This window comes from Phocoena sinus, chromosome 7 (assembly GCF_008692025.1).
Source record: "Phocoena sinus isolate mPhoSin1 chromosome 7, mPhoSin1.pri, whole genome shotgun sequence".
In the NCBI taxonomy this organism is placed as follows: Eukaryota; Metazoa; Chordata; class Mammalia; order Artiodactyla; family Phocoenidae; genus Phocoena; species Phocoena sinus.
In genome coordinates, this window is record NC_045769.1 from 2532217 (window position 1) to 2542042 (window position 9826).

Sequence of the window (9826 nt, forward strand, 5' to 3'; positions counted from 1 at the left end):
GTCGGACCATGTGTACTGAGTTTTGGTGTGTAAGCGTGGATTCCTTAGGCTCCTTTCACGCTCCCCACGGGTGGGGAGAAGGGTTCTGCAGGAGAAGGAGGAGGTCTCCAGCAGACGGGCAGGGAGGGGGGACTGAGGACAGGTGAAGAGCGGGTTCCGAGTTTTACAGGTGGAGAAAAGGAGCTCCAGCAGGGGACCGATGCGTGTGAGGCTGGAGACCCCCCCCCCCCAACAAGCGTGCGTGTGACCCGCCGCCTGGCCTGTGTTGTAATCACAGGACCGGCCTGGCGTAGGCGGAGCCACACGGAGGGGCTTCGCATCCCCAGGAGGAGTGCTCAAGTTCAGTGGGTGGCACCATCTGGGCAGCAGGCCCTGCAGGGGTGTCTGTTGGGGGAAGGGAGCTTCCTGCAGCTCTGTTTGGCCTTGATAACAGCAGAGACTACCACCGGCGGGAAAGCCAGGAGTGACGTGCCCTCCAGGGAGCCAGGGGCTCGCCATGCCCACTGGCCCTCCACCAGACCTGCACCTCGGGAACACCTGGGAGCTTGAAAAACTCAGAAGCCTGGACCACCCAAGTGTCCATCAGCGATGAATGGGTGGGTAAACAGTGTAGTCTACCCATACGGGTAGATATATATATCTGTCTACGGGTAGATATATATATCCCGCCATACGGTGGGATATCATTCAGCCTTAAAAGGGAAGGAAATTCTAACACATATTACAGCACGCGTGAACCTTTAAGGACATCAAGCTGAGTGGAAGAAGCCAGTCACCAAAAGGCCAATACTGTTTGATTCCACTCATGAGTTTCCTAAAGTGAAAGTCATAGAGACAGAAAGTAGATGGTGGTGCCAGGGGCTGGGGGAGGGGGAGCGGGAAGTTGCTTAATGGGCCTGGAGTTTCAGTTCGAGAGGATGATGAAGTTCTGGAGCTCCGCTGGTTGCACAACAGAGTTAATGTACTCACTACAAAACGGTGCACTTAAGATGGTAAAGTTTATTATGTATATCTTAACCACAGTTATTTAAAAAAAAAAAAAATTAAGCCTGATGCCACCCCACCCCCGAGATCCTAATGCAGGCGATCTAGGATGTGGCCTGGGCATCAGGATTTTTGAGGCTCCCAGGTGATTCGAATGCAGCCAGACTGAGACACCTGCCCCAGCCAGCTTCAGCTGCACTGCCCCCCCCCCCCCCACCCCGTCCCAGTATCAGGGCCTTTGCAACCAGGGGTTAAGTGGCCTGAGCAGAGTGTCACTCCCTGCGGCGCCTGGCTCTGATATTGCCCTGGGGATCCCGTCTGTTCTCTAGAAAGACCTGAGGCCCCACTGGGTCAGAGGCATCCCACCCCTCCTCCTAACTGCCCGCTGGGCATGGGTCAATGCTCTCAACACCAGCGGGTACTGGAGGGAGCACTAACGCTCGCCCTGTTGTTTTCAGGACCCTGAGGTCAGGGAGCCTTGGTACCGTGCCCACAACATACAGTGGCCCAGTCAGGACTCAAACCCAGGACCGTCCAGCCGGGCAGCCGCTCTCCTCAGGTCTCACCTTCCCTCCAGGTCCTTTAAGCCCAAAACACCCACCGACAAAGGGCTGTGAGTGAATGGAACAGATGGAATTCGTCAGATCACGTGACCGACCCCCTCCCAACAGGAACGCCCTGGTGCTGCCACAGCTCTGGGAGCACCAGCCCTGGACAGGCACAGGGCCAGTGCCACCTTCAGGCAGAGTAGGGGGCTGTCCCCGCACCCCTCCAAGTCCCACGGGCACCCTGGCATTTTCCCATCCTGTCACTTCCTCCTACCCCAAAATCCCCTGTCGCCTCCTGCTGCCATCTGACAGCTCGGGCCTGCCCCACAGCAGCTGTTGACAGAAAAAAATGTCCAACAATAGCTTTCTGGCTCAGGAGGTCCGGGAAGGGGCAAGGACTCCTCTCTTAACCAGCCCCTCGTCCCCTCGTCCCCTCCCCCCCTGCAGGGAGCCAGGACCTCCTCTGGAAACGCTGCAGGTGCTGGGGCAGCTAGAAGCCAGAGCCCCCAGCTGCGCGGGGGGAGGGCTCCTGCCCCGGGCTTGGGGTGCTGGTGCTGTCGGCAGCTCGACCCCGGGAGCCCAGCCCAGGACGGGGCAGCAGACGGCCACCCCACAGGGTGGGAAACGGGCAGCTCTCCTGATCCTGGGCCCCTGGGCCTGTGTTTGGGGCGTCTGCTCTCAGGGCCTCGGGCCTCAACCCCCTTTCGGAGATCTCCTTTGCTGCTCCCCTCCCCCCCTACCCTTGGCCTCCAAGGAGGAAGCAGGGCCACTCACTCCTCACGTTTACCCAGGAGACCATGAGCGAGGGCAGCCCTCACCCTCAGCTTTGCCCTGGAAACACCTGACCGGCCCTGCTCTGCAGACCCTGACTCTGCCCTTCAGAGTCCCCGCCGCCGCGGAGCCGAGGTGCCGACCCTCCGAAAGGGGGCGGAGCCTGGAGTCCTCCAGGAGCCGGGGGCCAAGTCCTTCTGCCCAGCAACCAGTTCAGGGCGCAGCTCCTCCGGGCCTCCGTCTCCTGTAAAACGGGGCTGATGACCCCTGTCTGCAGGATTACTGTAAAGACACGAAATTCCTCAGGAAGTGCACTCGCTTCCCGGTCCAGAGAGAGCCTCAGAACAAAACGGGCATCAGTGCCACGGCCTGCTCCGTTCTCCACCCAACACCGGCCGGGGGCACCTACTGCGCTGCTGGCCCCTGGGGGTGGGGGGTGGGGTCCAGACGTGGGAGAAGCCTGAACCTGAGTCCCCAGGGAGCAGAAGGGGCAGATTCTCGGAGAATGACTCCCCCATCCCAGGCCAGCCCAGTCTGCCCCAGGCTGAGGGGCTCCCAGAACGCAGGACCCCAGTTTTCAAACCGGAGTGAGCTGGGACCCTCCCCACCCTGCAGGATTGCTCCCAACCACCCTGCCTCACCCTCCCTCCCAACGGCCCCACCAGGTTGACTCTGTGCCCTGTGACTCAGGCTCTGTCGCTCTGACCCACAAACTCCTAAATGGTCCCCAGAACTCCGGAACGTTCCTTCTCTGGGCATCCGGGGCCCTTTACAATGCAGACTCCAACCTCCCACCTAGAACCCAACGTCTGCACACACCCGGAGGCCCGTCCACACCCTCAGCCAGGGGACCTGCCTCCCAGCTCAGCAGGTGCCTCCCCCATCCCCACCCACCCAGCTGGGCGCCTGGGCTCCTTGCCAGCCTCCACCCGTGGTCCTGGGCCCCATCTCCTCTCACCTTGACTTGCAGCTGCGGGAGGAGGTGTCTTATCTCTCCTGGCAGAGGTGCAGCTTCCTCGAAACCTGCTTCTGCTCACAAACATATTTAGATTCCCTCACAAGAGCTCGCTCGGGACTTGACATTGAACAGACGGCCAGAAGTGACAGCCACCTCGGCTGGGCACTGAGCCTGGTGCAGGGTGAGCCAAAGTGGACATTTACCATGGAGCCTGTGGTCCAGTAGGTGGGGTGAATGGTGGTTCCCCAAAAAGAAAAGTCCACCTCCTAACCCCTGAAACCTACGAATGGGACGTTATTTGGGAAAAGGGGTTTTGCCAATGTAATTAAGTAAACGATCTCCAACATCCTGCATTTAGGGTGACCCTAAATCCAATGACAGATCTTTGGGTTTGAAAGGAAGAGGGAGATTTGAGACTCAGACACAGAGCAAGAAGGCCACGTGAGCAGACAGAGTCTGGAGGGATGCAGCCACAAGCTAAGAGCCACCAGAAGCTGGAAAAGGGTCCTGCCCGAGAGCCTCCAGAGGGAGCGTGGCTCTGCCGACACGCTGATTTCAGACCTCTGCCCTCTAAACTGAGCACAAGTACATGTCCGTTGGGTGAAGCCTCCCGGTGTGCGTGCCACTTGTCACAGCAGCCACAGGAAACTCACACCAGCCATGGACCAGAATCACAAATCACCCGCAGAGCGAGGGCCATGAAGGACGGAGGGGGCCGGGGAGCAAGAGGACGTCTGCAGGAGTCAGGGAGGGTGAGAAGTTAACCACAACGAGAGAGGACGCATCGCAACCAAGGCACCGGACAGTTGGGCAAAGGCCCTTCTGGGGCCTGGGAGCGGAGACCCTGTGGACCTGGTGATGCCGGTTCCTGTGCTGTGTCACAGGAGGTCAACAGGGTTTTACCAAGCAGTGTGGTGATCAGACCCAGGTTTGGACAGAGCCACGCTGGCTTCCGTGTGTGGGAAATCGAGGGGAAAAGGGCGCAGGAGTCCAGAGAGACCTGGGCAACCCCGTCCCCGCACCGGCTGAGGGGACAGAAGACGCTGGCCTTCATGGGGCCGCTGCCCCCGCGTCCGGCGCTGAACAGTCCTGTGCATCCCTGTGAGCTAAGAGTGTGTCCTGTGAGAGAGTCAGGAGGCAAAACGAACACAGACCAGGCGTCCCCTGAAGCTGGTTGAAGTACCAGGAGCCTTTGGTTTGGTCTGGGGACACGGGGTGGCCAGGGTGTCAGGCCAAGCTGAGCTCGGAAGGCTGGCTGCACGGGACCCAGCACCCTCTCTGCTCTGTTTCCCTCCTTGACCTGCCATGTGTGTCTCTCTGTGTTGCCAGGTGACAAAGCAGTGGTTTCAATAATCACCAGGTGTCGTCGTATGTCATCCCGCATGGTTGCTGTGCGGCAGGAACCTGGCCCGGGCACGGCGGGAATGGCTTGGTTCTGATTCATGACTGAGGTCTCAGCCGGGAGACCCCGAGGCTGGGGTGGGCCATCTGAAGGGACACAGGCCGATGCTGGCTGTTGGCTGCGGCTTAGCTGGGGCTGCGGAAGGAACACCTGCATGTGGCCTCCCCACGTGGTTAGGGCTCCTCACAACGTGGCCGGATTCCACTGGGAGCATCCGGAGAGAAGGGGACACAAAGAGGAGAGAGGGAGCGAGGGAGGGGGAAGCCGTGAGCATCATTCTTGCTGCGTTCTATTGCCAAGAAGTTACAAAGGTCCGCCCGTGTCCAGGGTGCCAGCATGGACCCCACCCATCTCTCTGTGGAGGAACATCAATGTCACGTCCAAAGAAAGGTTGTGAGATGGGATATATTTTGCTGCAGCTGAGTAATACAATCTCTCTTTCTCTCCATCTCTCTCTGTCTCTGCCTTTGTCTCTCACTGTTTCCCTGAACCTTGGTGTTTCTCTGTCCCTCTCTCTCCCTCTCTCTGTCTCTTTAGCACCCTCCCTGTCTCTCTCCCTGCCTGTCCTGTGCGTGTGCCCATCCCCTCTCTGCAGATGGACTTCCTCGGCCCGCCTGTCTCTCAGCTTCTGCCCCTGGCAGCCCTCAGTCTCACTGAGTCAGAAACTCCAGCCTGACCCTCGGTGACCAACAGTTCAGGCATCCACCTCCCCCTGGGTCTCTGGATTCATGTTCTGGGGACAGAACCCTGGCCAGCCAGTCGGCCATGATCAGCTTCCTCTGGCCCAGGAGCCCCTGCTCCAAGCCTCCAAGGACTCCACAGGCTGTGTGGACCGGCAGAGTCTGGCCACCTGGATAATCAAAAGCCTTTGCTGTGGTCTGTAGCTGAGGGGTTGTTGCCAAAAGCTTGGCCTCTGTGCACCGGTCCTGAATCAGATCTTGGAGTTTTGGGTGAACTAGAAAAGAGCAGCTTTATTGCTTTGCCAGGCAGAGGGCTACATGCCCCTCAGAAACTGCGTGTGACCCAACCCAGGAGGATTTGGTGAGGAGTTTATAGCCATGGTTCAAGGACGGGGTTGCTGATAAGGACGGGGTTGCGAGGCCTGCGCTCCTTTCATCTGGCCTCAGGTGGTCTCCTCCTGATGAGCTGCTCTGGTTGCTTTCATCTGGCCTCAGGTGGTCCCTTGATGAGGTTATCAAACTGTGATGTTCTCGGGAATGAAGAATGCCGACATCTTCCATTTGTTGGGTTTTAGTTCTATAAAGAGCTCAAATACATTGTTCTGTGTGTCCCTTGAGGAGGGACCAGGACCCTGGCCCAAGGCTGCTCTACTGCTTCCTGGCCGCTCCTCCCTTGTCTCTGCATCCCCTCCCTTCCCTGATTAGCAACTGTTTGAATCCGCGCTTTAGAACTCAGGGAAGGTCATGGAGGCTGGAGTCTTCTTGTCCCTACAAACAAGAAGCAGGGGACATGGAAAGGCGTCCGTGCCCAGGAGCCCCACAGGGTCCTGCTCGGTTTCAGAGTTTCCCTCTGAACAGCACAGTGAGTTGACGATTTGTCAGGAGAGGCTCTACTCAAACCAGTAAAGGAGGAAAGAATCTATTGGCCTGTTGTAGCAGAAGCTCTTGGTGCCCTGGAACCACTGCCAAGAGGTGAGAGAGAGAAGGACCTGGGAGTTACAGCCCTTACCGGAGGCAGGGCAAACTCTGACTGTAATTCATACTTCAGAGGCCCCCACGGGATCCAGCTGAGGCCTGAAATCAGATTCCACCTGTTTCCACTCTTCCATGTCCCCCGCTGCCACTCCCTGCCCCCCTCCCCAGGCAGCCACTGCCTTAATAAATCACTTGCACACAAATCCTTGCCTTAGGGTCTGCCCAGGGAACACGGAGTTGGCGCATGTAATTGAGAAAGCTGGCAAGTGTGAAATCCAGGCTGGCAGCCTGGAAACTCAGACAAGAGCTGGTGTTGTCATCTTGAGCCCAAAATTTGTAGGGCAGCCGAGCAAGCTGGAAACTCAAGACAGGGTTTCTATGCCGCAGTCTTGAGTCAGAATTCCTTTTTCTCAGGGAAACCTGGTTTTGTTCTTAAGGCTTTCAACTGGCTGAGGCCCACCCAGATTATCCAGGGTAATCTCTTTAAAGTAAAGTCAGTGAATTGTAGATGCTAATTCCATTTATAAAATACCTTCACAGAAGCACCCAGACAGGTGTTTGACCAATAACCTAGCCAAGATGACCCATAAAATTGAACCATCACACCTACCAAGTCATCTACAGAATGGGATGTCAAAGGTGGGATGGCCTTCAGGCACAGCTGGATCCAGGAGCTCAAAGTCTGGCCCTAGGTCTCACCCACCTCCAGACTTGCTTTCCTCCGTGTGCAGTTTCCACTGTGACAGTTTCTTCTGCGTTGCATCACCACAGGCCTTCAAGCTCCTCGCTCAGTAACTGCAGGAGAAACCTCTCAGCCCACATCACATGTCCATCCCAAAGAGTATTCTGACTGTCCTGCTGGGCCACGTGCCGACACAAAGGCCGGTGCAAGCCCGTGGCTGGGTCCTCCACCAGGGCACTGGGGTGAAGGAGGAGTTCCGCAGAGAACTGGAAAAAGGAGAGCCAGAAGGTGACCAAAGGAGCCAACACAGCACAGTAGCTCCTCTAAGCCACGCTGCTTAAGGCGCCTCGCTTTGGTCACTTTCCTTCTCAGAACTTATGATGTTTGAAGACAACATGAATTTATCTTATTTTCTCACAGGTCGAAAGCCAGAAAACACATGCCATTCCACTGTCAGTGGACACTGAGATGGTCACCTTCGTCCAGGTGACACAGCACCACCTCCTCTGCTTTTCCTTGCAGTGGTCGGTCACACCGGGGTCAGGACCAAGGGTGCACCCCCTGCCCAAGGGCCCGATGAAAGGCTACTTCTAAATCCATAAAGTAACAGAAGAACATCCCAGGTTACAGTTAATAAAGGTCATTGTTACTAGATGTGAACAAAGCCGGCCTTCATTTCTTTATTTGGTGGCCCATTTGGTGAAGCACTTAAGAAACGCCCAGGCCAACATACACATATAATGGTTTTAATTACATCCTGTGAATTTATTTTTCCAGAGAGGAATATTTCTCAGGGAAATGTCCATAAAAGCAACTTCCACAGCAGTGTGATTGTGTATGTTTCCTAGAGGAAGTCTGTTTAGTTTAAGTCCCACGCGGAGTACAATTTTTTACAAAGACAGGGGGCCCGAGAAGGCTGCCAACAGCCCCAGAGATGGTGATGTCATGGCCTGGGACACCGGGGATACTGGGTGTGCGGCCTGCCCCCCCATGAAAAGAAGGCAGAGTGGGTGAGGGCAGAGTGGTTCCCACTGACTCACCCTCTGGGCAACCTTTAGTGAGTTTGCAGGGTTATTTCCGCACTCAAAATAAGCTTGACAGAATGGGCAAATATAGACACAACATTGTATGCAACAATTTGAAAGTACAGATTCTTCTCAAACTAACGTGAGAAGAACAAGTGTAGGCACGTATGGTGGTTCCTCAACAAATTAAACAGAGAAATACCATATGATCCAGCAATTCCAATTCTGGGTATGTATCCCAAAAAAATGGAAAGCAAGCATGCAAATAGATATTTGCACACCCACACTCATAGCGGCACTATTCACAATAGCCAAGGGGTGAAAAGCAGCCCGGGTATCCACTGACAAGTGAGTGGGTGAACAAAGTGGGGTCCAACCACAGCATGCAATGTTATTCAGCCTTGAAAAGAAGTGAAATGCTGGGCTTCCCTGGTGGCGCAGTGGTTGAGAGTCCGCCTGCCGATGCAGGGGACGCAGGTTCATGCCCCGGTCCGGGGAGATCCCACATGCCGTGGAGTGGCTGGGCCTGTGAGCTGTGGCCGCTGAGCCTGCGCGTCCGGAGCCTGTGCTCCGCAACGGGGGAGGCCGCAACGGTGAGAGGCCCGCGTACCGCAAAAAAAAAAAAAAAAAAAAAAAAAGAAGTGAAATGCTGACACGGGCTACGACACGGATGGACCTTGAAGACACCGTGCTGAGTGAAAGGAGCAGTCGCAGAACGACAAACACTGCCTGACCCCACTTATATGAGGTCCCTGGAAGAGTCCCCACTTATATGAGGTCCCTGGAAGAGTCCCCACTTATATGAGGTCCCTGGAAGAGTCCCCACTTATATGAGGTCCCTGGAAGAGTCCCCACTTATATGAGGTCCCTGGAAGAGTCCCCACTTATATGAGGTCCCTGGAAGAGTCCCCACTTATATGAGGTCCCTGGAAGAGTCCCCACTTATATGAGGTCCCTGGAAGAGTCCCCACTTATATGAGGTCCCTGGAAGAGTCCCCACTTATATGAGGTCCCTGGAAGAGTCCCCACTTACTTATATGAGGTCCCTGGAAGAGTCCCCACTTATATGAGGTCCCTGGAAGAGTCCCCACTTATATGAGGTCCCTGGAAGAGTCCCCACTTATATGAGGTCCCTGGAAGAGTCAGATTCAGATTCCCCGACACAGACAGTAAAATGAGTGTCGCCAGGGCTGGAGGAGGAGGGATGGGGAGTTAGTGTTTAATGGGGACAGAGTTTCCGTTCGGGAAGACGCAGAAGTTCTGGCAATGGGTGGGGTGGCGGTTGCACAAGGTAAACGTGCTTAATGCCGCGGAAAATACACGGGAAAACGGTTAAGAGTGAATTTCACGTTATGTGTATTTTACCACAATAAGAATAAAAGGGGGGATAATGACATGTCAAAACGTTGTTTGTTAAGCCCAATAAAGTGATAAATTGTGAAAAAAAGTTACATGGCGTTTTACGAAATTGACTACATGCCAGGCCACGTGCAGCCTCCACTCAGCTCAAAGGTGTGGCTGGTCCCATTCTCTCATGTGATGCAATCAAACCAGAAACCAAGAACAAAAAGAAAAAACGGGGGAGGGGGAAGTACGTATCTGACAACAGGACAAAGAAGAAATTATTACGGAATGAGAAAATATTTGCAGCTGAACCAAAATAAGTCCTCCATTCAATGAAACAGTATTCAGCTATCAAAATGACGGTTAACAGAACAAAATGACAAGGGGGAAATACACTAAATTCTTTCCTGAAGATAAGAAGTCAACGTTGCGTAACAATATAAGCCACGTTGTCTCA

At 55.1% G+C, this 9826-nt stretch overlaps 1 long non-coding RNA gene across 1 annotated transcript; it reads left to right on the forward strand.

The window, feature by feature from the left end:
- The first annotated feature begins 358 nt into the window (after positions 1-358).
- On the forward strand, positions 359-7650 carry LOC116756305. The gene is made up of 2 exons (XR_004350619.1): positions 359-596; positions 7421-7650. It is a non-coding gene; the product is annotated as an uncharacterized LOC116756305 (long non-coding RNA).
- The last annotated feature ends 2176 nt before the right edge of the window (positions 7651-9826 follow it).